At 40.5% G+C, this 27,500-nt stretch overlaps 1 long non-coding RNA gene across 1 annotated transcript in view; it reads right to left on the reverse strand.

Annotated features, from left to right (window-relative positions):
- LOC125038846 overlaps positions 1-27,500 on the reverse strand; it is a 53,108-nt gene that overhangs the window by 15,032 nt on the left and 10,576 nt on the right. The window contains exons 2-3 of the long non-coding RNA XR_007116078.1: positions 19,333-19,420; positions 16,032-16,039 (exon numbers count right to left, since the gene is read on the reverse strand). This is a non-coding gene — a long non-coding RNA (uncharacterized LOC125038846). The remainder of the gene's footprint in view (positions 1-16,031; positions 16,040-19,332; positions 19,421-27,500) is intronic.

A 27,500-nucleotide genomic window follows, 5' to 3' on the forward strand; every position in this document is an offset into this window, starting at 1 on the left:
CGGGAAGGGTGCCGAGCCAGATATGGGTGTTCGGCGGGATCGGGCGCGTAAGCAAGAAGCTCTTCCTTGTACCTTTTGTTGAGCCCCTAAGCAGGAACCGTGATGCCGAAACCCTCATACTTCTAATAAAGAAGTATATTCTCCCCGGGTCTGTCATCGTAAGTGACGGATGTACTGCATACCGAGCTTTAAGTGAGCACGGCTATGGCCACCGAGTCATAAACCACCGTCATAAACCACACCAAGTACTTTGTGCATCACGTAAACCCCGGAGATTCACACCCAGGACATTGAGCGGTTGTGGCGTGACGTGAAAGAGTGGAGCAGGAGACCAGGTAATCGGTTAGAATTCTACAAACAATACCGTGCTCGATATCTGTTTGTCCACCAGTATAAGCCGAATGTAGTCTATCATCAGTTCTTCACCGAGGCCGCGAAACTATACCCTCCGCTGTCCGATAAGGAACGTCGGAGAGCGATCACGACTCCCGCCAATAACGTTCAGAACGACCTCGACGATCCCAGAGACCCGAAGCCGCCTGGCCCGTCTGGAATCAATGCTTAAGGTAAGGTGTGGGTAAAACTGTCACTGGGTTTGGGCTCTCTCCTGCCGGAACATACGACCTGAAAATTTTATGGACCAGGCGGGGGGTGGGGAGCAGTAGCCCCCTAACCCCCAAAAAATAAAGGGGTTTAAGAGGCGAAGCCCCCTATATAACCCAGGAGCGAGTGGATATGTTGTTCTCTCCCATGTATTACCGATATTTCTCGAAATTTCCCCCCTAAATTCCCTGATATGTATCATGCCCACCACAAGTATCAGAACCGATATCGTATGAGTGCTAGATTCGTTCGAAACATGATGAAAACTATTTCGTTCATCGGAAAATCGGTGTTCGGCGTCATCTCCAAATTTACCACACACACACACACACACACACACACACACACACACACACACACACACACACACACACACACACACACACACACACACACACACATATATATTTATTTATTACCGTTATTAGACAACACAGATAAAAATGAACCATGTTTTAATATATAGATATCATTCGCACCATTTTGAAACACTGATAAAAGGTATAATTTAGTTAGTCTGTTGCAAGTGCGAGGCTCCATCCCGCAGCCCTTCCACCCTCTCTCGTGGTGGACTCGATTTTACAGTTGGACGTTTTGGCCTTTAGAGAAGAATGTACAGTTTACTTTGGCAAAATATTCTGACGCCTTTTTTAATCGCAGAGTAGCAGCGTTGCTAAATTTCCAATACTAAGTTGGAGTGCATTTGTTAATGAAATGTGCTTTTGCTTAATGAGTGGGCGGTGAGTAAGCTTCCCTTATCTCTCTCTCTCTCTCTCTCTCTCTCTCTCTCTCTCTCTCTCTCTCTCTCTCTCTCTCTCTCTCTCTCTCTCTCTCTCCTCTCCCTCTCCCTCTCTCTCTTTCTCTCTCTCTCTCTCTCCTGGGTTTTGATGTATAATAGGTTTTTCATTTTTATTTATTATATTTTAATGTGTATATTCCACACTATGTATTAAAAGTTCAAGAAACTGTTATCAGTTGTGTCTCCCCCCTCCCTCCTCCTCCATTTTCCCCTCCTCTCCTTCCTCCCTCCTCCCTCCTCCTCCTCCCCCCCTCCCTCCTCCTCTCCTTCCTCCCTCCTCCTCCCTCCTCCTCTCCCCCCTCCCCCTCCTCCCCCCTCCCTTCTCTTCTCCCCCCTCCTCCTCCTCTTCCCCCTCCCTCCTCCCTCCTCCTCCTTTCCCCCCTCCCTCCTCCTCCTCTTCCGCCTCCTCTCCTTCCTCCCTCCTCCCTCCTCCTCCTCTCCCCCCTTCCCCCTCCTACCCCCTCCCCCTCTCTCCTCCTCCTCCCCCCCTCCCTCCTCCTCCTCCCCCCCCTTCCCCCTCCTACCCCCCTCCCCCCTCCCTCCTCCTCCTCCCCCCCTCCTTCCTCCTCCTCCCCCCCTCCCTCCTCCTCCTCTCCCCCTTCCTCCTCCTCCTCTTCCCCCTCCCTCCTCCCTCCTCCTCTTCCCCTTCCCTCCCCCTCTCCCCCCTCCCTCCTCCTCTCCCCCCTCCCTTCTCTTCCTCTCCCTCCTCCCTCCTCCTCTTCCCCCTCCTCCCTCCTCTCCCCCCTCCATCCTCCCTCCTCTCCCCCCTATCTCCTCCCTCCTCCTCTCCCGCCTCCCCCCACCCTCCTCCTCTCCCCCCTCCTCCTCCCCTCCTCCTCCCCTCCGCCTCCTCCTCCTCCTCCTCCTCCTCCTCCTCCTCCTTCCTTAAATAGATAAATATAAATGGAAATCAAGGTTTTAATTTTCGTGTCCGTAGCCATGTAGAATTAAAGAAAATAAAGAACAAGAGCAAAGAACAAGAACAAATGACTAAGGCAGGGACAAAAATAAGAGAAAGAGTAATTGAACAAAATCCAAACGAAAGCAAAAAAACTTAAACAAATAAAACAAATAAAGGAAAAGAAATCAAAAAGAAAAAAAACAAAAAATACAAAAGAGAAGAGAATAGAAAAAAAAAAATAGGAAGAAAAAAAAAGACAGGAAAACGAAAAAAAAAAGGAAAAAGGAAAAAGGAAAAATAAATAGAAACAAAATGTGAAAAAAATAAATAGATAAACGAAGAAAACCAAAGAAGTAGAAATAAATACGCAAAAAAAAAAAAAACGATAAAACGAAAATAAAGGAAAAAATAAATAGGTAAAAAATTAAAAAACAAACACACAACAAAAACAAACAAACAGTAACAAAGACAAAAAACAAACAAACAAAAAAAAGGACAAAAAAAGAAGAAGAAATAAAACAGAAACAAAAATTGCTTGTTCCGTGCGCGGCGCTATGCAAATCAGCAATTTTCCCTCTCATGAATCGTGATGAAGCTTTTCATTGAAGAACAAAGGTGAGATGACTTCTGCTTCGTGTCCAGATATTCATAGTGAAAATAAAATGTATTTCATCCAAATTTTGTGTAGGATTTATTTGTCCAGATATTCATAGTAGAAATGGGAAGGATTTTCTCCTTTTTTTTTCTCAAGAATAATACATTTTTCGTGAAAGAGATAATGAAATGCTTCAGGAAATATCAATATGAGTATGTTGCTAAAAAAATGATCAAAAAGTATCTAGTCATCAGACACACACACACACACGCACACAAACAAAGAGAGAGAGAGAGAGAGAGAGAGAGAGAGTGTGAGAGAGTAAGAGAGAGAGAGAGAGAGAGAGAGAGAGAGAGAGAGAGAGAGAGAGAGAGAGAGAGAGAGAGAGAGAGAGAGAAAGAAAGAGAGAAAGAGAAAGAGAAAGAGAAAGAGAAAAAGAGAGAGAGAGAGAGAGAGAGAGAGAGAGAGAGAGAGAGAGGGAGGGGGGGGGGGGGGCAAAGACAGACAGACAGACCAACTTTCTGGCGTAATTATTATTATAATTATGATCACTATCATAATACTCATATCATTATCATTATACTATCACCTTCTTTCATGAAACACCAAAAGTCAAAAACAAAATACCCTTTTACAAGAGACATAACAGACTTCTGCATACTAAGTAAAACATATTTTCTCCAACCAAAGAATACACACATTTTGCAGAATGTTTCACATGAATTATAATTACTTCTTTCTCGCATAAGAAATAAAAAAAATATATAAATATATATATATATACACACACACACACACACACACACACACACACACACACACACACACACACACACACACACACACACACACACACATATATATATAGATACGATACATTTTTTTCTTTATAAATCACACACTGTGTATAGAATGACGATCCCTCTCATTTTTTTCTGTTTCATTTTTTTTTTATTTCCTTATACATGGAATAATAAACCAATAACTTTTTCATTTTTCTTTCTTCTTTTTTTTCTTTTTTTTATGAATCACGCACTGCGTATAGAGTGACAGGCCATTTACATACACTCTTAGTCTGTAAGTCACACCCTATGTATAGCTTATCACGACAAAGATGCCATTGATGTCGCCGTCATGTGTTCGAGAAGACACTTTCCACCACACGATGTCCGCTTCTAACTTCGTTGCAGTTTGCTTGCTCATTAACGAGGTCGTTACGATGGTAGGTACGGGTAATTAACAGGCAATGGCTGTCTACAATGTGTACTTAAGCGCTCACGCCATGCCAACAAGATGTTCTTTGTGTATTTGCATATACACAAACCATAACTTCGCGTGAAGTATGCACGCAACGAGGACCAGGAATGTTGCTCGAACATTGCGATATAACTAATTAATTCCTATGATTATGCTTTTCTTTGGCCGTTTCTATTACACCTGCAACATGCACATTGGATTCGTATACTAAGAATAAAAATTATCTCACAGGTAATCGATGCTGTCGTTCGAGCAGCTGGTAGCATAGGAAATACGTGTTTTTTTGCACACTTTCGCATTTCCACATATATACGGTAGGCTTCTCTTGATGCAGAAAATCACTTCCCTAACTTGTTTAGAAATGTCCTAGGGCTAAAAGTTCTCTAGGGGGAAGTATAGATTTAATACGTCTATTGACAAAAAGGAAGTTACAATGTGGCGATAGAATGTTGTATGCTACTTGTGTTGCCGTAGGTGACCCCAGCCTTGGAAATGCTGATGTAGTGATGTTGGTAAAAGGAAATTTTGTTTCCTCACCCACGCAAGGAAGGGAAGGGGGGGGGGGGAGATCCTGCAGAGACTAATATAACTTTTCCCCCTCAGTCTGTCAATCTTCGGCAGAGGAACTGATGAGGCCAACGTTCATACATTATCAGGTCTAACGTCCTAATTTATCCCAATTCTTATATTCTTTTAATGTTTAGGAAGTTTACCAATACCAGCTGCATTATTGCAATGAAGAAACCATTATTTTCATCAAAAGCACATCATGAAAATGCAATAAAGGTACGTTAACATTACACTATTCCTTACTCATTTACTCAGAGAGAGAGAGAGAGAGAGAGAGAGAGAGAATAAATAAACCCAAGGAACTAAAACTCAAGACATATCTTGCTTTAAATGGAACATGACTTCCTATAGCATTTGAAATTTCACTATATGCCCAGGTAAATAATATATTACAACGCAATTTGCTAAACTCTAAAAGCTAGATATGAGTCTTTACACTTTCTTGTTTTTTTCCCAACGGCGTACTGAGCTCAGACATCTGTCTTAAAGTTCTGCAATTAAGAGCCACAAAGCTAAGCCGTCTGCACTTTCCCTTAATCAAATACGTACCCAAAGGAAATATATGGAAATAAAAGACGTGACCAAAATAGGAAAAAAAAAAAAAAAAAAAAAAAAAAAAAAAAAAAAAAAAAAAAAAAAAAATTAACTTACGTGTATTTCGGACACTTGTTATTATAGTAGTTGTATTTTTTTCTTCTTTCTCTTGTATTATTTCTATTTCTCTCGCTTTGTCTCTGTTTCTCTCTCCTAGAGCCTTTCTTTTCTCATCTATTCTCCCATGTCTTTAAACGTATGGAGAGTCATAACAGTCATTCTGATAATGTTTTGAGGAATTTTGAGAATCACCAATACTTTTACAGGAATAATTTGATATGAAGCGGTGCTGCTAGTACATATTATACTTATACATATATATATATATATATATACACATATATATATGGATTTATACATATATATATGCATTATATAGATGCATATATATATATATATATATATATATATATATATATATATATATATTTTGAGAGGAGGAGGAAGGTGTGGGGAAGAGAAGGGAGGGAGGGGGAAGGAGGGAGGATTGACTTGAGGGGCTGTGCATTAAGTCGAGCGACCGTAAATTAAACTCACACACTGCCCAATGCCGAGAGACCGAACCACTGATGGCGTTCACTCTTCAACTCAACGCAGAACTGAGCACGGCAAACGCAACCCCGCCTCTCGTCTTTCCCGAACGAGCCTGTAGGCACTTTTATTCGGCTATTATATAGTGTTTTCGCCCTTATCGTCTTGCGTTTTAAGGGCGAAGAATTGGATTCCGCACAGACGCGTAGTGTAAAGACGCTCATTTGCCGGATCTCATGTATGTATTTGTTAAGAGAAGACGAAATGCTGCAGATAGGTACCACGGTTGTAAATAGGACTGTGTGGATTTGCCTAAATAACTCTCTTGTTATATCAAACAATAAGGGTAGTATTCTCGCTTGCTTGTTCGTTCTCTTAACTGATCGCTATGATTTTTTTTTCTCATACAAGTATTCATATTAAAGCCGCCGCTGGTAATGCTGTTTTTGTTTTTATTTGTTTTCCGATAATAGCAGTTTCGTAGATTTTGCCGATGAATTTCCGAGGAAGTGATCTGGACGGTAAAAATAACTATCTGTGGATATTTTTGTCAATACTTAGTAACCACGAAATATTCAGGTAACGAAAATCTAAGTAATAAATCCAATATAGAAAGTGCATGGCAGGAAATACACCGATTTATTTAGTGTAGTATTAGCATTTTTATAAATATATAAGTATATTTATAGTACTTATAGAGAATATATATTTATGCAAGGGGAACCAGCCACAATTAGAAATTTCACTGAATTTCTTAGTGTGGCCGTTTTCCTGTTTTCAATTTTGTGTGCACATTACTGTGTTTGTGTTCATGTTTATATTTATTTAATGTATATCTGTATGTTTGTATTTTCGTCGTCTCTGTCTTCCGAATTGCCAGTGTATTTTGTTCCTTTGTTTTTAGCAGACAGCATACACTTTGTATTTGATGTTTTTGTTGTTATGTATATATAATATATATATGTATATAACATATATATGTATATATATATATATGTGTGTGTGTGTGTGTATGTGTGTGTGTGTGTGTGTATGTATGTGTGTGTGTGTGTGTGTGTGTGTGTGTGTTTGTGTGTGTGTGTGTGTGTGCACATATGTGTATATATATGTATGTATGTTTGCATGTATATGCACGCACACACACACACACACACATACATATATATGTTTGTGTGTGTGTTAATACACACACACACACACACACACACACACACACATATATATATATATTAGGGGCATTATAAGTATGTATAAATAGCTTCCATGTGGTGTACAAAAGCACGTATACGCGTGGCTTCACCGCAGGCGCCCCAACGTGCCCCACGCCCCCACACCTGTACTTAAGGCTCAGGATGACCCAAGTCAGTCTAGGGGCTCTCAGGACCACTAGGTCCCAAGGTTTTTGTGCGGGTCTCTTTGTAAAGAGATCGTTTGACACCCCACGCAAAAGACGACCTTGGCCTTGTGTGTATAACTTTGGGTGTTATCACGCTTACCTTACTTTGGAGCTAGTGTTTTAATTGTAGGTCAGAGTACTTACAATTAAAACACGAAGCACTGTGGCAATTGACAGTTTTACTGCGAGGTGCCGGCCGAACATATAAGGGTTCACGCCCGTTCGGCAGGGTTCAACCCCGACCGGCCCTAACACACAAAGACTGTTAATTGCTCAGTGTGCCTCCCTTTTTTGAAACCACTTTCCGCCGTTCCACGTTCCTGTCATATTAGCTTTGCTAGCCTTCCCCCAATTTCCCATCACCATCACCCTTACGCTATGCGATCATGGGTCACATGATCAAATTAACATACTCTGGGGAGCCCATCTCCTGTGAGGTGGCTCTCCAGAAAATCTTTGAAATCACAGAGGTTGCCGTCACGCACTGCTTTAAAGTTCACAACGGTTTTAAAGTTGTTGTAGCCAAACCAGAACAAATGACCCCCTTCCTCTCCTCATCTGGCCAAAGAAAACTCGCTGCTAAGGGCTTTAAACCCACTCCTTCCCCTGAAACCAAGGCAAAATGCACGGTCGTGGCAAAAAAGATCGACAAAACAATCCCGCCACGATCGTGTGAGGCCATTCAGGCGGAAATTACAGCCAAAAACAATGTCACTGTAGTTGACATTTACAAACCTCCTGAATCTCGGATCGTCAAGATCCGATGCTCATCGCCTGAAGAGGCACAGAAACTCATTTCTCGTGGGATCGTGATGTTTAACACATCCGTCCCCACCTATAACATAGAACCTGAGTGCTTCATTCAGATTGACCAATGCCTGAAGTGCTACAGATACAATCACAAAAAACACACATGTACACACGAACAAAGGTGCAGTCGTTGTGGCGAAGTTGGGCACTTCTTCGCCACTTGCAACAAGCCCACCAAATGTTGCAACTGTGAGGGGCAGCACGCCGCCGTCAGCGGGTCTTGCCCTACACGAAAAGAGATTCTGAAGACGAAAAGACAAGCACTTAAACAAAACACCAACCCAACATACGCCTCAACAGTTCAACAACCCCTACAGACATCTACACCCATCACCACAAGACCTCCCACGATTCCCCCGAGAACCACAATGCCTCCCCCACCTCAGTTCCCCCAAACCAACACTCTCACACCTGACATTAACACTAAAATACAAACTATACTACACGTAGCTTTGATAGCTGCCAAATACAAAGCACAAAGATTCGCAGACATTGTCCCCGTACTCCTACAAAGAAACAACCTCCCTAACATTGTGATTCCCAGGGAAATCTTTGAAGATGAAGACCTATACATAGCTGAATATCACACACAAACAAATACAAACACCGAGGATAGACCGGCGACCACCACACAACCACAGCCCTCTACCTCCCGCACACACCTACTCCCACAACCACAACCACAACGCCAACCAAAACTAAGCTCACAACCAAATACTACAAAAAACACAAACGAACACAAACGCAAACTACCATCACCACTAAACACGCACAAGAAGAAAGACAAGAAAGACCCACTGCCCCCGGCGACCACCGCACCCCCTCGTGGTCACCATGACAACACCATTCTGGGGGACTCCGATAGCGAGGATAGCCTCCAAATCGACCTCCCTGAGGTCGAAGCGGGGGCTACCTCGCTAGCTGTTCTCCCCGTTGGGGGGAACCTCGGGGGACTAGGAAACATCGGGAATTGGTCCGCCGATTCCCGAGAATTCCACGTCTCCCTCTCTCAGGAGTCCCTCCCGGACCTCGAGGGGGACGGGGCTCGGACTCGTCCGCGGCCTCGGTTCCGGGAGCAGCAAACGCCACGAAAAGTGGGTCAGCGTCAGCTTGACCTACTTTAAATGGCGTGCTGACAATTAGATGAGCTGCCTCCCACGCCAAACTGCACCTGTTCAAAGCCCTTACACACCCTCCTCTCACACACACACGCACTCAGACCCACATTACATACAAATGCACACAAGCTACAGATCAATCAGAATAAAGCACCCACATGGATCTGTACTATGGGCTGGGGACGAGTTGTGTCGTCCCCACGATCACCTCACGATCACGAGAAATGCTTCTGTGCCTCTCCCTGGCGCAGGAGGCTATGTAAACAACAACTACAAACCTCGCGTTTTGGTTGCCCGTCTGGGTAGACCATGCCTTCTTCAGGAGAAGAAGGGCGGCCCTGGCCGCGATGTCTTCTCGCCAGACCGAGGCGATGAACAGGGGCCAGTTCCTGGCTTGGCAGCATCATCTTTTCCTTTGTGTGCTTCTCATACTTCCTTCACGTCTTTCACCCATCCTCCTCCCTTGTTTCGTTCGTATTTTTAATTCTTATACTTTTATAAAACTTAAGTTAAAAAAGCTTCGGCGCTTTTTACTATAAACTCGGCACCCGCGCTCCCCACAGCTCGGCCAATCACGCTCCGGCGCGATTGTTGCCGGGTCTCGCGAGCGCGGATGTCGAGCAGCGTAAATTTGCTGCCTATCCTTTTTTAAGCTTTCAATTTTACTTGTGTTCTTGTGTTACATTTTATTAAGTTTTTTACGTTTTTTAGTTTTTTTACCATTCATGTTTTAATTCCCCTAGTTTATAAGTACTTTTTATGGTGGATGTTTTCTCCAAAACTCCCCCTTTTAATCTCCTAATTAAAATAACCCCTCTTAAGAGAGCCCTATCCCGTTTTTAACTCCCTTCCCCCCCCCTCTCTCTCTCTTCCGTGCGTAACCTCAACCTCGCCCACGCCCCATCTCATCATCCTTCCATAGCGTAAGCGTCCCTCATCCTAATCCTTACCTCAATCTCACTGGTTTCGGATTTCCGACACGTGACATCTGCCGCCTGCACCCTGCCATGACCGTGGCTCCTTTGCCGTAAGGAGTGGCAACGCGCGAGTGGGGGAGGAGATGTCATGGCCAGTGTTGCTAATCCAGGCGTGGTGAGATCGCCAGAGCACGTCTCCCTGGAAGTCCTGCCGCCGACAGAGAGAAATCTCTGCTCGACGCGGGCGTGGGAGATAGCCTCTGATTAGCGATCTCACTCGTATTTCACCCTCGCAGTCTCCCGGTTAGCCGAGGGCGCCACCGTTGCCATGGGCGAGAAGTCCGTGCACGGTGAGGCCCCGATGGCGCCTGGCAGGCCGCCCTCTCCGCTCCCAACCTCCCGTTAGCCGAGTGCGCGCCGCAGCCCGGGCATGTGGACTCGCCGACCCATGAGTTCGCTCATGCAAGGCGAATCCCGCCATGCCAGGGCCACGCGCGCACAGATGGCGCGGGGTCTCCCTCTCCAGCCTTTATCCTCCTTTCTACCTCCCGGTCAGCTATGCCCCCCAACTTTTACCCCGCATGTTGGGTTAAGCCCCGACTCTTTTTTCTCTTACTAAATCATCTTTTCGATCCCCCCCTTTATCCTTCCCCTCTCCCGCCTTCTTTCCCCCCCGGTAACGGGTCTTTTCTTTTAACTTTTGCTTTGCAAGTCAGTCTCATTCCTTTCAGAGAGTCTTGCCTATCGCTGGGGGTCAGGCTGGCCGGGTCCGCCCTCCGGGCAGACCAAGCACTTAGCCTTACGAAGACTTGTATCCGTGTTAATATCTGTGTTGCTTACGCTTCTCAATAAAAGAAGTTAAGCCAACCGTCCGTTTAACTACCCCTGCTAAACCATATGTTTAAGGTGTCATATATACCCTTTACATAACTGGTGGCAGGGTGGTAGTTGTGTCCTTTTGGCACACAACAATGGACTCACAGCCTCCGATGGTCACCCGCTCGGACCAAATCGCTTCCATACACGCAAAAGTCTTCAGAACCTGTTGTGAGTACATATTTGGGCCTTTCTTTTATCTTCTCCATAAATGTGTTAAGCTGTATGTTCAGTTACGTTCGCGCTGGTTTTGTTAGGTTAAAGTGCTAATTGGCAGCAATGGTACGCTCTCCACTGCTGACCTCAGATGACATTACTGTGTGATCAACGGTATGGGTTCAAACAGTAGGAATATCGTTCATTTATTACGTATTTGTTTAAATTTTCTCGTGATTAGAGAGTATTATTTCAATTACAACGAATTTAGCGCGTTCATGATTTTACTATTTTCATGAACATCATATCACTTTTCTTTCTCACTACCCATTTCCCGTCTTGACCTGACCTCCCGAGTGAAACATTTCAGTCACATCTGCTTAACACGTGAAATGAATGTGAGAACCGCTGGCATTTCCTGTATATTGTTTTCGAGATTGTTACATTATAGGATAACGCGTAGCATCCGTTGCATGTTCATTGGTGACACGTTATATCGGCGCTAGAGCGAATTACTTACATTTTTATATAGCGCCAGGGATCTTCCCCTTATCATAGTGTCAGAATGCCTGATTACTTGGGGTTGCGTATATGCCTAAAGATCCGCGCTCCGACACGTTCGTTCGGAAACTTTTTGAGCCGGTGTGACCCGCGGTTACGTCCGTTAATTAATGTAGGACTAGGGTTTAAGCTAGAATTGAGATTCTCTTATTAATCACATCCCGCTCACCCCCTTGACGTCGCTGCCATGTTTGGGGTAAATCCCATCGATTTGTGATTCATGATAAATACCCGTAGGGCATTGCATGAGCGCCCATCACAGACTCGCAGATAGAGTGGGTTATTAATATTTTCCCAGCTCGTTTCGCTTCATAAAGTACGGCAAATTAGGGCACAGAGACCCCCCCGTCAATTGAAGTCTGTATGCGCAGCTTGACAAGTTACCTCGGCAGAATTTTTTTTCCCCGAGAAGATTCGTTCGCGAATTGTTTCACGTCACCATTCATTAGTGCGTCATTCTGTCGCATATCATTAAATGTTAAATTCAATGTAGTATTTGAAATAATTTTGTATTACTTCTATAACTTGTTTATTGCATTTGTGTAAAATGAACGTTAATTTCCGTGTTTGGCACCCATGTCCGGTCTGTGTGAGGTCACTTTCACTCTCATTCTTCTCTGCGTTACGACAATTGGTTCAAGTAATTCCTTGCGGATGCTTTGTCATTTCCCTTATTTACCCTCCTGTCTATCAGAGACGGTTAGCAGTCCAAGCTAGGTCTATGCGGACCGCTGTTACCGTCTCTCTCTCCTATTTTTTTTCCTTAGCTTTGTGAAAATAAAACACAAAATGAAAAAAAAAGAGAAGACGAAAATAACGAAAATTCAACCATAAAAACTGCAAATTATATAAATAATCGGCTAGTGGCGCTTAACATCCCCTCTCCTCTGTTGTCTTTCTTTTCTCTTACTATCTTGGCCCTTATGTGTATAATCTTGTTCACGATATCTGTCATAGTACCGAAGGAGGCCCTGCTGCAGAAACGGTCACCTCCGGGCGCTGTAAAAATCGTCACCGGGAAATCGCCAGAAACCGAAAAAGACTAGGATAATTACGCCCGTCGATCCAGTGAAGGACCAGGAACTCGCCAGAGCAGGTACCAGTCGACCCATAATGCTGTGAACTTGCCTGGACGCCGCAGATCCACTCAACCTTTAGGAGCTCGAAGAGGACACTTCCTGCCGGACGCCCGTGATCCTGACGAGGACAACGAGGACGTCAGAAGGACCTGGATGAGATCTGCAGAAAGTGCATTGGGCGAGTAAACCGCCGAGTTAGGCCTGGTCGAGGACTACGAGGACGAATCCGAAGTCAAGGAGGAACTGTGCGAGACCTTCGAGGACGTGTGGATGTCGAGGACGAACGGATTTACCAGGGACAAAGATGAAGACGATGACAGGGACGAGCAGCCACGAAGATGCATCAGGGACATTACACGCAAGAACGAAGTGTTTACAAGTCAAGAACCAGCCAGGTTGGGTCACCCTTGAGGCAAATATCAGACGCCTCGAGGGCAAGGCGTGAGTAGGTGGCCGAGCAATATAAGTATGTATAAATAGCTTCCACGTGGCGTACAGAAGCACGTGTATGCGTGGCTTCACCGCAGGCGCCCCAACGTGCCCCACGCCCCCACACCTGTACTTAAGGCTCAGGATGACCCAAGTCAGTCTCATTCCTTTCAGAGAGTCTTGCCTGTCGCTGCGGGTCAGGCTGGCCGGGTCCGCCCTCCGGGCAGACCAAGCACTTAGCCTTACGAAGACTTGTATCCGTGTTAATATCTGTGTTGCTTACGCTTCTCAATAAAAGAAGTTAAGCCAACCGTCCGTTTAACTACCCCTGCTAAACCATATGTTTAAGGTGTCATATATACCCTTTACAGGCATATATATATCCAAGTAGAAATTAATAAAAGAACACTGCATACATACATACACAGATGCACATATATATGTATATATTTGTGTGTGTATGCTTGTGGGTTTTGTGTGCGTCTGCATATGTATAACATAGACGAATATATATATCTAAATAGATAATAAACAAATGTATACATACATGCATAAATACAAACATATATGTATGTATGTATGTATGTGTGTGTGTAGCGCGCACATCTGCATACATATAACATTGACAAATATACACATTTAAATAAAGAACAAACAAATATATATTTTTCTAGTGTAGCACCATGGACACGTCCCAGTTCAGTCCAACACAAACTTCAAAGCTCCTACCAACAACAGACCCTGTCATCCTGTGGAAAATATTGTTCTTTGTCAATGATTCATGCTCTTTCCTTGTTTTATTTGTTATAGCCTTTATATTTTAGCAGTGAAGACTCAGAGAATAATTACTGATGAGCAAAGGCAAGAATTCTGCGTGTTGTAGTGTTCAGGATAGAATTCATGTATTTTTGAGGATTGTAGGTGTTCCCAGGACCCAAGAAGGGCGGCGGGTTATTACAGGGCCCCGCGACAGCAGTGTACGAGTGTTAGCCAAAACGTTTTTTTTTTTTTGTTACTTCCAGATATTACACCTCTGGAAGTAAAAGGGGCCAGGCTTTAGTCAGAGGCCCGAGAGGTGCGGTGCTTGGGCCCTGAATGTTTGAGCATTTAGCAGTACTGTTGTGTATTCAAGAACTGCACACTCACTCGCCAGGGGAACCGGTGCAACGAGCAACTGGCCTGGATTGCTAGACTGCAGTAGGTGGGAGGCTAAGAGGTCGGTCGCTCCTCCTGCTGAGTGTGACAGATTGTCAGTTCCGTATTACTCTATATTCTACTGTAAAGTTATGTATTCGAAACTATTTGTCCTTCACGGATTAGCAATTGCAGAAAATAAGAGCAACGCCATACAGGAAGGGGACCCGCTTTTGAGACCTGTGATGATAATAATTATTATAAATTATTATTATGACGATGATGATGAATGTTCACAATGATTATTGACGTGTCCAACAATCATATCAAAATTTATCTTTTTCGTTATAATGGCAGTGATTGTAACAGCAATAAGGAATATATATAAAAAGAAGTTGTGAACTAAGGTTAAAAATTGTGTTACTCAGAAAATCTATGATTTTAAGATCCTCTCCTCTAGCAGACTCCGTCCTCTTGAATACGATTATCGAAAGCGAGACAAAGAGTGAAGTTACGATGGATAATTTCTTTACGTCTTGCTTCAGGTGGTCGAAACGAAAAAAAAAAAAAAAATGTAAACCATTTCTATATGAAGTACATTTCACTGGATCTTTATTGCTACGTGTTCATTTAAATTCTTATTATCGCTAGGTCTTGAAAGGAATAGCAGACGAAATGCATATAACAGAAAGTATAGAAATGAAAAATGGAAATTGTGTCTGTCGTGACGAAAGACTAAACTCTCCAAGTTAACTATGCATGAAACAAGGGCTACTGCAGTTACATATACTGCGCGCGCGCATGTGATATATATATATTTGGGTGTGTGAATACATATATATATATATATATATATATATATATATATATGATTAGATCTGTATGCACACAAACACACACACATACAACTATATACATATACATACGCACACACACATATATATATGTGTGTGTGTGTGTGTGCGTGTATGTATATGTATATGTATATGAAAGGAAAACCGCCACAGTAAGAAAATAAAATAAAATTGAAATGTAACGTTTCGAACTCTTCGTGAAGAGTTCGAAACGTTACATTTCAATTTTATTTTATTTTCTTACTGTGGCGGTTTTCCTTTCATATTTGTGTACACGTTACTGTGTTTGTCTTTGTGTCGTATATGTATATATACACAAATAATGTATATATGTGTACGCGCGTGCGTATGTCTATGTATACATTTATGCGCACACCTACACACACATACATATTTAAATATAAACATACGCACTATATCTATCTATCCATATATATATATATGTGTGTATACTTATATATACATATACATATATGTGTATGCATATATGTGTGTGTGTACATACATGTATATATATATATATATATTTTTTTTTTTTTTTTTTTTTTTTTTTCCCTTTATGTTTATATATGTGCAGGTAATACCGGCACTCTCTATGTATGTAACGGGCTGCTGAAAAAGTAAGCGAGAGAGAGCTTGGCAGACACAGAGCGAATGCACGCCGCGCCTCTGCCTTCCCTTACTTGTGAAATCCTTGAGGCTCGGAGCACCAAAGGCGTTGACAGGCGGCCGAGAACGGGACCTTTGCCTCCTTCAGACGACCATTTCCAAGGTCGTTCTCGTCCTTCCCCCGTTTTCTATTCCCAGCGAAAACGGCGACTTCTGATGGCAAAGTTCAAGGGGAAACTTACCTATTGCCCTAGAAATAGGAGAGACAAGAGATAAATATACAAATACAGACGGATTTGCTTCAAAGGATTGGTTGTGATTGGCTGTGCTCCGATGCAAGGGGAAAGGGATTCCTTTAGCGCCTAGAACACGTTAAATCTTCCTCTGCTACGACAGGCAGTTATTGTCTCTCCTTTTCCTATAACTAAAACTGTTCTTTACAGGCACAAGTGGCGTTCTCTAGAAGTTGGAGAGTTCAGGATATATGCGCATAAATTAATATATATAAATAGATATATATGTGTGTGTGTGTGTGCATATATATATAGTGTGTGTTTGTATGAGTTTGTGTGTTTGTTTGTGTGTGTTTGTTTGTATGTGTTTGTGTATGTGTGTTTGTGTGTGTTTGTTTGTATATGTTTGTGTGTGTGTGTGTTTGTTTGTATGTGTTTGTGTGTTTGTTCGTTTGTTTGTGTGTGTGTATTTAAATATACATACATAAATGTATGTGTGTGTAATTGTATATGCTGTGTGTGTATGTGTGCATATATATATATGTATGTGTGTGTGTGTGTGATTTATTGATTCTTTACTTGTCATCTCTTCTCTTCTCCTGTGTGTGTGTGTGTGTGTGTGTGTGTGTGTGCGTGTGTGTGCATATATAGACAGATTGGTAGATAAATATAAGTTATTTCGTCCATCTTTTTCCCGCCAATTATTTCATTATTCCTCTCCTTTTCATCTTTATCATACTACACCCTTCCCATATATACATATGTATAAATACACATATGTATATATATACATATATACACGCATATATATGTATGTATATACATATCTACATATATACATATATACATATATGTATATATATGTATATATACATACACATATATATATACAAACACACCCACCCACACACACACACACACACACACACACACACACACACACACATACATATGTATTTGTATATGTATATAAATCTATTGAACGGCGGGTAGAGTAATATTACGTCATGGTAGGGAAATGCAGGTGGATCTTTGCTTATCTGAGAGGGTCGTCTCGGCGCCTACCGTTTAGAATCAATTGAAGGCAAGGAGAGAATTAAACTTAATATTTTTCCTGTTTGTTGAAGGATATTTTAGTTAAGGTATTGTATTAAGGATACCATGGCTTATTTAACAACTGCACGTCTGTTACAAAATGCTGAAAAGAAACTATTGGTTTGTTGAAAGTACAAAGATTGCAGTTTTAGATTATAACAAGTGAGTTAAAATGTGGAATAGTATTTAAATAGTTTTTTTTTTTCGATTCCGGAAACCTATTAAAACTATACCAAATACGGCTCTTGTTCTCCTTCTTATTATAAGTTACTATCATTATTGCTATTATTATTGTTATCGTTATTATCATTATTATTATTATTATTATTATTATTATTATTATTATTACTATTATCATTATTATCATTATTTTTATTATTACTCTTATTATTATTACCATTATTACGATTATCATTATTATTATAATCACACGAAAACAAAAAGAATTTGTCCGTTTGTTTGTGCGTGTATTTGTAAATATGTTCGTGTTACATTAACTGTAAGTCGTGTATGTGTATTTGCGTGTGTGCACAAGTTTGTGTGTGTGTGTGTGTTCATGTATGTGTGTATACTCGCGAGTCTGTGTGTGTGTGTGTGTGTGTGTGTGTGTGTGTGTGTGTGTGTGTGCATACTCGCGAGTTTGCGTGTGTGTCAGGCCAATCAAGAACCAATGCAACATTTTCAGCTGCTGAACGAGGTGCACACTACAGATGCCAGCATAGCGATAAAAGTTACACAAAGTTTTTCCTGAAACTCCCTTTTCAGGATTTCTCGAGTCTGTTGCACTACCCCAAAGTGGGACATTGTGAGCTTATTACGCGAATTATGAGACCTATGAAATATTGTTCTGTTCATATATATATATATATATATATATATGTAAATACATATATATGTGTATGTATATATATTTATAGATCTCTCTATATATGTATGTATGTATAGATAGATAGATTTATATGTATATGTATGTATGTATGTATGTATGTATGTATATATATATATATTTATATATATATATATATATATATATATATATATGTGTGTGTGTGTGTGTGTGTGTGTGTATGTATATATATACAGTGACAGTGACTAAGTAAAATCTGCTTTATTTGAAAATAAATAAACTGTTGATTAATTCTAACGAATATTTTCATCTTAGATCTTCAATCAGTTTTCTATTATCTTATCTGTTTGTTATTTAGTGTGACAAACACACTTACAGACACATACACACGTTATAAAGGCACTTTGCAATGAATGCAATATGTAATAATGATAATAATAATAATAATAATAATAATAATAATAATAATAATAATGCACACACAAACACTGGAACGTAATGATCACTTCAGTATATAAAATACGCTTTTGTGAAACGGCACGAACCATCAAAGCGAAGTATACAGTATCGACAAAGTCAATTAATTCCTAGGAATATGCAGTTAGTGAGAGTGCCGCATGATTCACTCTCGGGAAATGTACTCTATTTCCGCTGCTAATGAAATGGAACAGTTTCCATGGGCCGCTCGAGGGCTGCTATTAATTATTGTTGCTGTGTGCCAATGATATCGACCTACCACTTCAGTTCGGCTCAGTGAGATTTGCAAAGAGTAGCCTCGAGTTACCAGAGCGAAGTTGAGCGAAGTTGAGGTCACTGAAGAGCTACCTCGGGAACTCCAGATTTCTCCTCAGGGTTTATTCGCTTAGGAATCTGTGTAGTACATTCAACTACTAGAGACCAAAACCGAAATGCCCCAGCAATAGCAAGATCGCGTCTGAGGTCCCTATGCTAATACGTTGGTACTGGATTACCAAATCTAAAGGAGAAAATTAACTGATGACCCTCCCTTTCACTTTTCCCTTAGCAAATCTAAAGGAAAATGACCATCATTGCACACATACACATGTGTATATATCTTATACATAACCATATATACTTCTATACATATTTACAAGCATACATATTCATTCACATACACACACAGAGTGGGGCTTGTCCATAAACTCGTCGCTTTAATATTCACCTAATATATTCTCTCTATATATTGATGTAAGAAAGAACAACAGTCAAAACAATAACTACAATGTTATAAAGAAAACAATATTTCTTCGTTCCCGAACCACTGCACTGTGTATATATAAAAACAAGGCGACCCTCACAGACAGGTCAAATACACACAGCAATGTCTTGGGCGTAATAATACGTTACCCGCCGTTTGCTGCTTAATCGCGTGGTCCTCGCTGTGCGTTGGCATAGTTCGTGTCTTCTCCCACTCCTTTCGAGTCAGGTGAAACTCCTAATAAAAAAAGACGAAAAGAAATACAGTGTAGCTTTTCCAGTAATTCTAAAGGGCTCTTCCATTGTCTCCGATAGCTGCTATTTTGCAAACGAATATATAATATACCAAGCGCTGCCCCTCCCCCCACCCCACCCCCCAACCCACCCATCCAAGCGAGCGCGATTCCTTCTCAGTCTTAATCCTAACTTTGTGAAGAAAGTTTTTCTTAATTTCCTTATGCACTTAAAGAGCTTTCTCTGTGTTAACGCGGAACACGGGGAAGGGGAAGGGAGACTGAAACGAGAATAAGTGAGAAGTGTAAAATAGTAAAGGTGGAAATGAAAGGAAAATGAAATAGTTGTTGGAAAAAAGTTGGGCGAAAAAACTGATTTATCTATCAATCTGTATATCTCTCTATCTCTATCTACACACACACACACACACACACACACACACACACACATAAACACACACACCACACACACACACACACACACACAGGATAAGAGAAGAGACGATAAGTAAACTATGAGAAATAAATTTGTTGCCGAAATCGATGTATATTGATAAAAGTTCGGTATCTTGTCGCGGAAGTCTGAGGAGATGGAATGGAAGGATTTTTTTCCTTAAAGATCCTTCACGATGGACTTTGAAAGGTAAACACACACACACTCAGACAGCATATACAATTTTACACACACACACACACACACACACACACCACACACACACACACACACACACACACACACATATATAATATATTTATATATATATATATATATATATTTATATATATATATATGTGTGTGTGTGTGTATGTATATATATATATATTTATATATATATATATATGTGTGTGTGTGTGTATGTGTGTGTGTGATTGTGTGTGTGTATGTGTGTGTGTGTGTATGTATATATATATATATATATGTGTGTGTGTGTGTATGTATATATATATATATATATATATATTTATATATATATATATGTGTGTGTGTGTGTATGTATATATATATATATGTGTGTGTGTGTGTATGTATATATATATATATGTGTGTGTGTGTGTATGTATATATATATATATATATGTGTGTGTGTGTGTGGTGTGTGTGTGTGTGGTGTGTGTGTGTGTGTGTGTATGTATATATATATATATGTGTGTGTGTGTGTGGTGTGTGTGTGTGTGGTGTGTGTGTGTGTGTATGTATATATATATATATTTATATATATATATATGTGTGTGTGTGTGTATGTATATATATATATATATATATATATATATATATATATATTTATATATATATATATATATATATATATGTGTGTGTGTGTGTATGTATATATATATATAAATATATGTATATATATACATATATATACATATATATACATACATATACATATATATGTATGTGCATACACATTCATATATATATACGTGGATACTTTTCTAGTCTAAGAGAATCTTAAAATCATAATAGATTTTCTGTTTAACATATTTATTACTCTCACTTTACTTTTTAAAATATTTTCCTTAATTGCTGTTACAATCGCTGCCATTTAATGGAAAAAAAAAGAAAAAAAATTAACATGAATGCTGGACATGTAAATAATAATTGTGAACATTCATCATCATCGTCATAATCATCATCATAATTTCTTATTACTATTATCATCACTGGCCTGAAAAGCGGGTCTCCTTCCTCTATGGCGTTGTTTTTATTTTCTGCAATTAATAATCCGTGAAGGACAAATAGCTTCGAATACATAACTTTACAGTAGAATATAGAGTAATACGGAACTGACAATCTGTCTCACTCAGCAGGAGGAGCGACCGACCTCTTAGCCTCCCACCTACTGCAGTCTCGCAATCCAGGCCAGTTGCTCGTTGCACCGCTTCCCCTGGCGAGTGAGTGTGCAGTTCTTGAATACACAACAGTGCTGCTAAATGCTCAAACACTCAGGGCCCAAGCACTGCACCTCTCGGGCCTCTGACTAAAGCCTGGCTCCCTTTACTTTCAGAGGTGTAATATTATCACAAAAACAAAACGTTTTGGCTAACACTCGTACACTGCTGTCGCGGGGCCCAGTAATAACCCGCCGCCCTTCTTGGGTCCTGGGAACACCTACAATCCTCAAAAATACATGAATTCTATCCTGAACACTACAACACGCAGAATTGTTGCCTTTGCTCATCAGTAATTCTTCTTTCAGCCTTCACTGCTAAAATAAAGAAGCTATTGTAGTGATCTGAAGATTATTAAGTGGGTTACCCCCTATATTTGTGGAGCGCCATCTTTTGGCGAAGCACGCCTCTCCAAGGAAGGCTGGCCAAAAAAATCACCTTTTTAACTATTAATTTTTTATATACTGTTTTATTGAGTTTTTGTTGGTTTAGTTGTTTATCGCATTTTTAACTTTTATTTGTTCTTATTTTCATATTGATTGTACAATTTTGTTATTTCATTATTGTAACCAGCAAAATAAATTCTACCAGAGTATCCTTGCGAATTAACGTATTTTAAAATAGAACCAAAAGATAAGCGTCCGCCATGCTTTTTTTTTTTTTTTCGCCCGCTCTCGCCTTGTGTCTGGCGGCCAGATTAATCGAGTAGGACGTAGGGTCAACGCTGGGACTCCGGACTCGCCCTTTTCTTTTCGATCTGCAAGACCCACCGAACCAAAAAGGTAACTAGAGTTAAGTTTATGGCCACAGAAACTAAATATATTAAGAAGAAAATGAGATGTTTATAGGAGCTTTTGAATTTATTTTGCTGGACCGTCTTAGTTTTTAGTTAATGTTGTAGCCTTATGTTATGTTTCTAGCATCATTTTAATGTTATTATTTTATGTTGTGTCTCAAGTTTTTTTTTTCTTTATTGTTTTCTTATTTTATGTTTCGGTTTTTAGCTATCATTTTAGTGCTTGTTTTAATTCCAATTTTTTTTTTTTTTTTTTTTTATTGTCCGTTCTGAGTGATTTTATTGTGTTTACATTTTTTATGTTTCGGTTTGTTTGTTTTAAATAATTGTAGACTTTTACCTTTGTTTTTTCGGCCTACCACAAACCTGCCATTTATTTTTATTATTATTATTTTTTTTAGTATGGATCAGACCTTGACATTTCCAAAACAACTAGACAATAGCAAAGAAAACAAGGAAAAAACATGAATAAATGACGAAGAACGATCTCCACAGAGTCTGATATTTGTACGAAAGGAAAGGGACTGTCGGTTCACACTCTGTCTGAGATTTGTGTTGGACTGCACTGGGACGTGTCCGTGGTGCTACACTAGAAGAATGTTTGTTCTTCATTCAAATTTGTATATGTATGCATATATATATATAATACACATACACACACATATATATGTATATAATAATGCACACACACAGACACACACACACACACACACACACACATACACACAGACACACACACACACATATATATATATATATATATATATATATATATATATATATATAACACACACACACACACACACACACACACACACACACACACACACACACATATATATATATATATATATATATATATATATGTGTGTGTGTCTGTGTGTATGTGTGTGTGTGTGTGTGTGTGTCTGTGTGTGTGCATTATTATATACATATATATGTGTGTGTATGTGTATTATATATATATGCATATATATATATATATATATATATATATATATATACAACACACACACACATACACACACACACACACACACACACACACACACACACACACACACACACACACACACACACACACATATATATATATATATATATATATACTGTATATATATATATATATATATAACACACACACACACACACATACACACACACACACACACACACACACACACACACACATATATATATATATATATATATATATATATATAATAAACACGCACGCATACACACAAACATATATATATATATATCACACACACATATAAATATATATATATGAATGGATAGATATATGAATATATATATATATATATATATATATATATATATATATACATGTATATAAATACACACACACATACACACACACATATATACATACATACATATATATATATATATATATATATATATTCACATTTGTGTTTATGTGTGCATTGTTCTTTTATTCATTACTGCTTGGATTTATTTATGTATATTTCACACACTCGCACACAATATGTGTGTGTGTGTGATTGTGTGTGTATGTATATAAATACAATCATACACACACACACACACACACACACACACACACACACACACACACACACACACGCATATAGTTGTACAAATACACACACATATATGTATATATCATAATATAACATAACATAACAAGAACATCAAATGTAAGTAATATGCTGTACTCTAAACTCCTAAAAACAAAGGAACAAAATACGCTGGCAATTCGGAAGACAGAGACGACGAAAATACAAACATACAAATATACATTAAATAAATATAAACATGAACACAAACACAGTAACGTGCACACAAATTTAAAACAGGAAAACGGCCACACTAAGAAATTCAGTGAAATTTCTAATTGTGGCTGGTTCCCCTTGCATAAATATATATATTCAAGTACTATGAATATACTTGTATATTTATAAAAATACTAATACTACACTAAATGAATCGTTGTATTTCCTACCATGAACTTTCTATCTTGGATTTATTACTTAGATTCTCGTAAACATGAATATTTCCTCCTAGTTACTAAGTATTGACAAAAATATCCACAGATAGTTATTCTTACCGTCCAGATCACTTCCTCGGAAATTCATCGGCAAAATCTACGCAACTGCTATTATCGGAAAACAAACAAAAACAAAAACAGCATTACCAGCGGCGGCTTTATTATGTATACTTGTATGAGAAAAAAACATAACGACTAGTTAAGAAAACGGACAAGGAAGCGAGAATACTACCCTTACTGTTTGATATAACAAGGGAGTTATTTAGGCAAATCCACACAGTCCCATTTGCAACCGTGGTACCTATCTGCAGCATTTCGTCTTCTCTTAACAAATACATACATGAGATCCGGCAAATGAGCGTCTTTACACTACGCGTCTGTGCGGAATCCAATTCTTCGCCCTTAAAACGAAAGACGGTAAGGGCGAAAACACTAAATAATAGCCGAATAAAAGTGCCTACATGCTCGTTCGGGAAATACGAGAGGCGGGGTTGCGTTTGCCGTGCTCAGTTCTGCGTTGAGTTGAAGAGTGAACGCCATCAGTGGTTCGGTCTCCCGGCATTGGACCGTGTGTGTTTAATTTACGGTCGCTCAGCTTAGATTGCATAGTCAACTTAGAGCACAGTCCCTCACCTGGAAGCACAGTCCCTTACCTTAAAGCACAGTCCCTTACCTTAAAGCACAGTCCCTGACCTTGAAGCACAGTCCCTCACCTTAAAGCACAGTTCCTTACCTTAAAGCACAGTCCCTCACCTTAAAGCACAGTTCCTTACTTGAAGCACAGTCCCTCACCTTAAAGCACAGTCCCTCACCTGGAAGCACAGTCCCTCTGTAAAGGGATTATATAACATATTTACCATTTTTGTGTAAATTATTTGTTAACTGCTATATCGGGTTTATAGTAACCCGATTTTTAAAGTACTTGTAAATATTGGTAAATATTTATACAGTGAAGATGTACATCTACAAGTTTATTTTTGTTTAAAAGTAAGTTTCCTCGTATCCCCTTATTGTAATGCGCATGCGCGTAGGTGTGCCTCACCTGGGTTTACTCTAGCATGTAATCGGTCACTTTGCCATACCACTTGTTCGTGTGAACACTGTGACCCTCGCCTCGTGAGTAGGAAAACCTTTGAGTACGCTGATTCGTATAGCGTGGTATATCGTTGGCTCTTTTATTCATTTTATTTACATTCATTTCTTGTTTTCAGTCTTTTTTTTTATGTACTTAACGAAGTTGCTGACGCCAGGCGCCACGATACTATGATTCGCGTGCCCCCGAGGTTAATCGGAGCAGCGCCAAGCTTGAACAAGCCCCGTGACACCTGGGCCGTTTGATACGCTTGCTTGGGACGTGGATATATACCTATTTTCTTGTTGTTTAACAATTGTAAATATATATGGTGATGGTTATGACATCTTTTAATACCCCTTTTTAATGTAGCGAGAACATAATTAAGTGATGTGATTGATTCTATGACAAAATACACCAGTGAAAACAAAAGATCCTTTCCACCCTTACCTTAAAGCACAGTCCCTTACCTTAAAGCACAGTCCCTCACCTTAAAGCACAGTCCCTCACCTGGAAGCAAAGTCCCTTACCTTAAAGCACAGTCCCTCACCTTAAAGCACAGTCCCTCACCTTAAAGCACAGTCCCTCACCTTAAAGTACAGTCTCTCACCTTAAAGCACAGTCCCTCAACTTAAAGCACAGTCCCTCACCTTAAAGCACAGTCCCTTACCTTAAAGCACAGTCCCTCACCTTAAAGCACAGTCCCTCACCTTAAAGCACAGTCCCTCACCGTAAAGCACGGTCCCTTACCTTAAAGCACAGTCCCTCACCTTAAAGCACAGTCCCTCACCTTAAAGCACAGTCCCTCACCTTAAAGCACAGTCCCTCACCTTAAAGCACAGTCCCTCACCTTAAAGCACAGTCCCTCACCTTAAAGCACAGTCCCTTACCTTAAAGCACAGTCTCTCACCTTAAAGCACAGTCCCTCACCTTAAAACACAGTCCCTTACCTTAAAGCACAGTCCCTCACCTTAAAGCACAGTTCCTTACCTTAAAGCACAGTTCCTTACCTTAAAGCACAGTCCCTCACCTTAAAGCACAGTCCCTCACCTTAAAGCGCAGTCCCTCACCTTGAAGCACAGTCCCTCACCTTAAAGCACAGTCCCTAAATTAAAAGCACAGTCCCTCACCTTAAAGCACAGTCCCTCACCTTAAAGCACAGTCCCTCACCCTAAAGCACAGTCCCTCACCTTAAAGCACAGTCCCTCACCTTAAAGCACAGTCCCTCACCTTAAAGCACAGTCCCTCACCTTAAAGCACAGTCCCTCACCTTAAAGCGCAGTCCCTCACCTTAAAGCACAATCCCTCACCTTAAAGCACAGTCCCTCACCTTAAAGCACAGTCCCTCACCTTAAAGCGCAGTCCCTCACCTTGAAGCACAGTCCCTCACCTTAAAGCTCAGTCCCTAAATTAAAAGCACAGTCCCTCACCTTAAAGCACAGTCCCTCGCCTTTAAGCACAGTCCCTCACCTTAAAGCACAGTCCCTCAATTAGAGCACAGTCCCTCACCTTAAAGCACAGTCCTTAAGGCACAGTACCTCACCTTAAAGCACAGTCCCTCACCGTAAAGCACAGTCCCTCGCCTTAAAGCAGAGTCCCTCACCTTAAAGCACAGTCCCTCACCGTAAAGCACAGTCCCTCGCCTTAAAGCACAGTCCCTCACCTTAAACCACAGTCCCTCACCGTAAAGCACAGTCCCTCACCGTAAAGCACAGTCCCTCACCTTAAAGCACAGTCTCTCACCTTAAAGCACAGGCCCTCACCTTAAAGCACAGTCCCTCACCTTAAAGCGCAGTTCCTCACCTTGAAGCACAGTCCCTCACCTTAAGGCTCAGTCCCTAAATTAAAAGCACAGTCCCTCACCTTAAAGCACAGTCCCTCGCCTTAAAGCACAGTCCCTCACCTTAAACCACAGTCCCTCACCGTAAAGCACAGTCCCTAAAAGCACAGTCCCTCACCTTAAAGCACAGTCCCTCGCCTTAAAGCACAGTCCCTCACCTTAAACCACAGTCCCTCACCTTAAAGCACAGTCCCTCGCCTTAAAGCACAGTCCCTCACCTTAAACCACAGTCCCTCACCGTAAAGCACAGTCCCTAAAAGCACAGTCCCTAAACTAAAAGCACAGTCCCTTAAAGCACAGTCCCTCACCTTAAACCACAGTCCCTCACCGTAAAGCACAGTCCCTAAAAGCAAAGTCCCTAAACTAAAAGCACAGTCCCTTAAACCACAGTCCCTCACCGTAAAGCACAGTCCCTCGCCTTAAAGCACAGTCCCTCACCTTAAACC

This window comes from Penaeus chinensis, chromosome 26, assembly GCF_019202785.1.
Source record: "Penaeus chinensis breed Huanghai No. 1 chromosome 26, ASM1920278v2, whole genome shotgun sequence".
NCBI classification, from domain to species: Eukaryota; Metazoa; Arthropoda; class Malacostraca; order Decapoda; family Penaeidae; genus Penaeus; species Penaeus chinensis.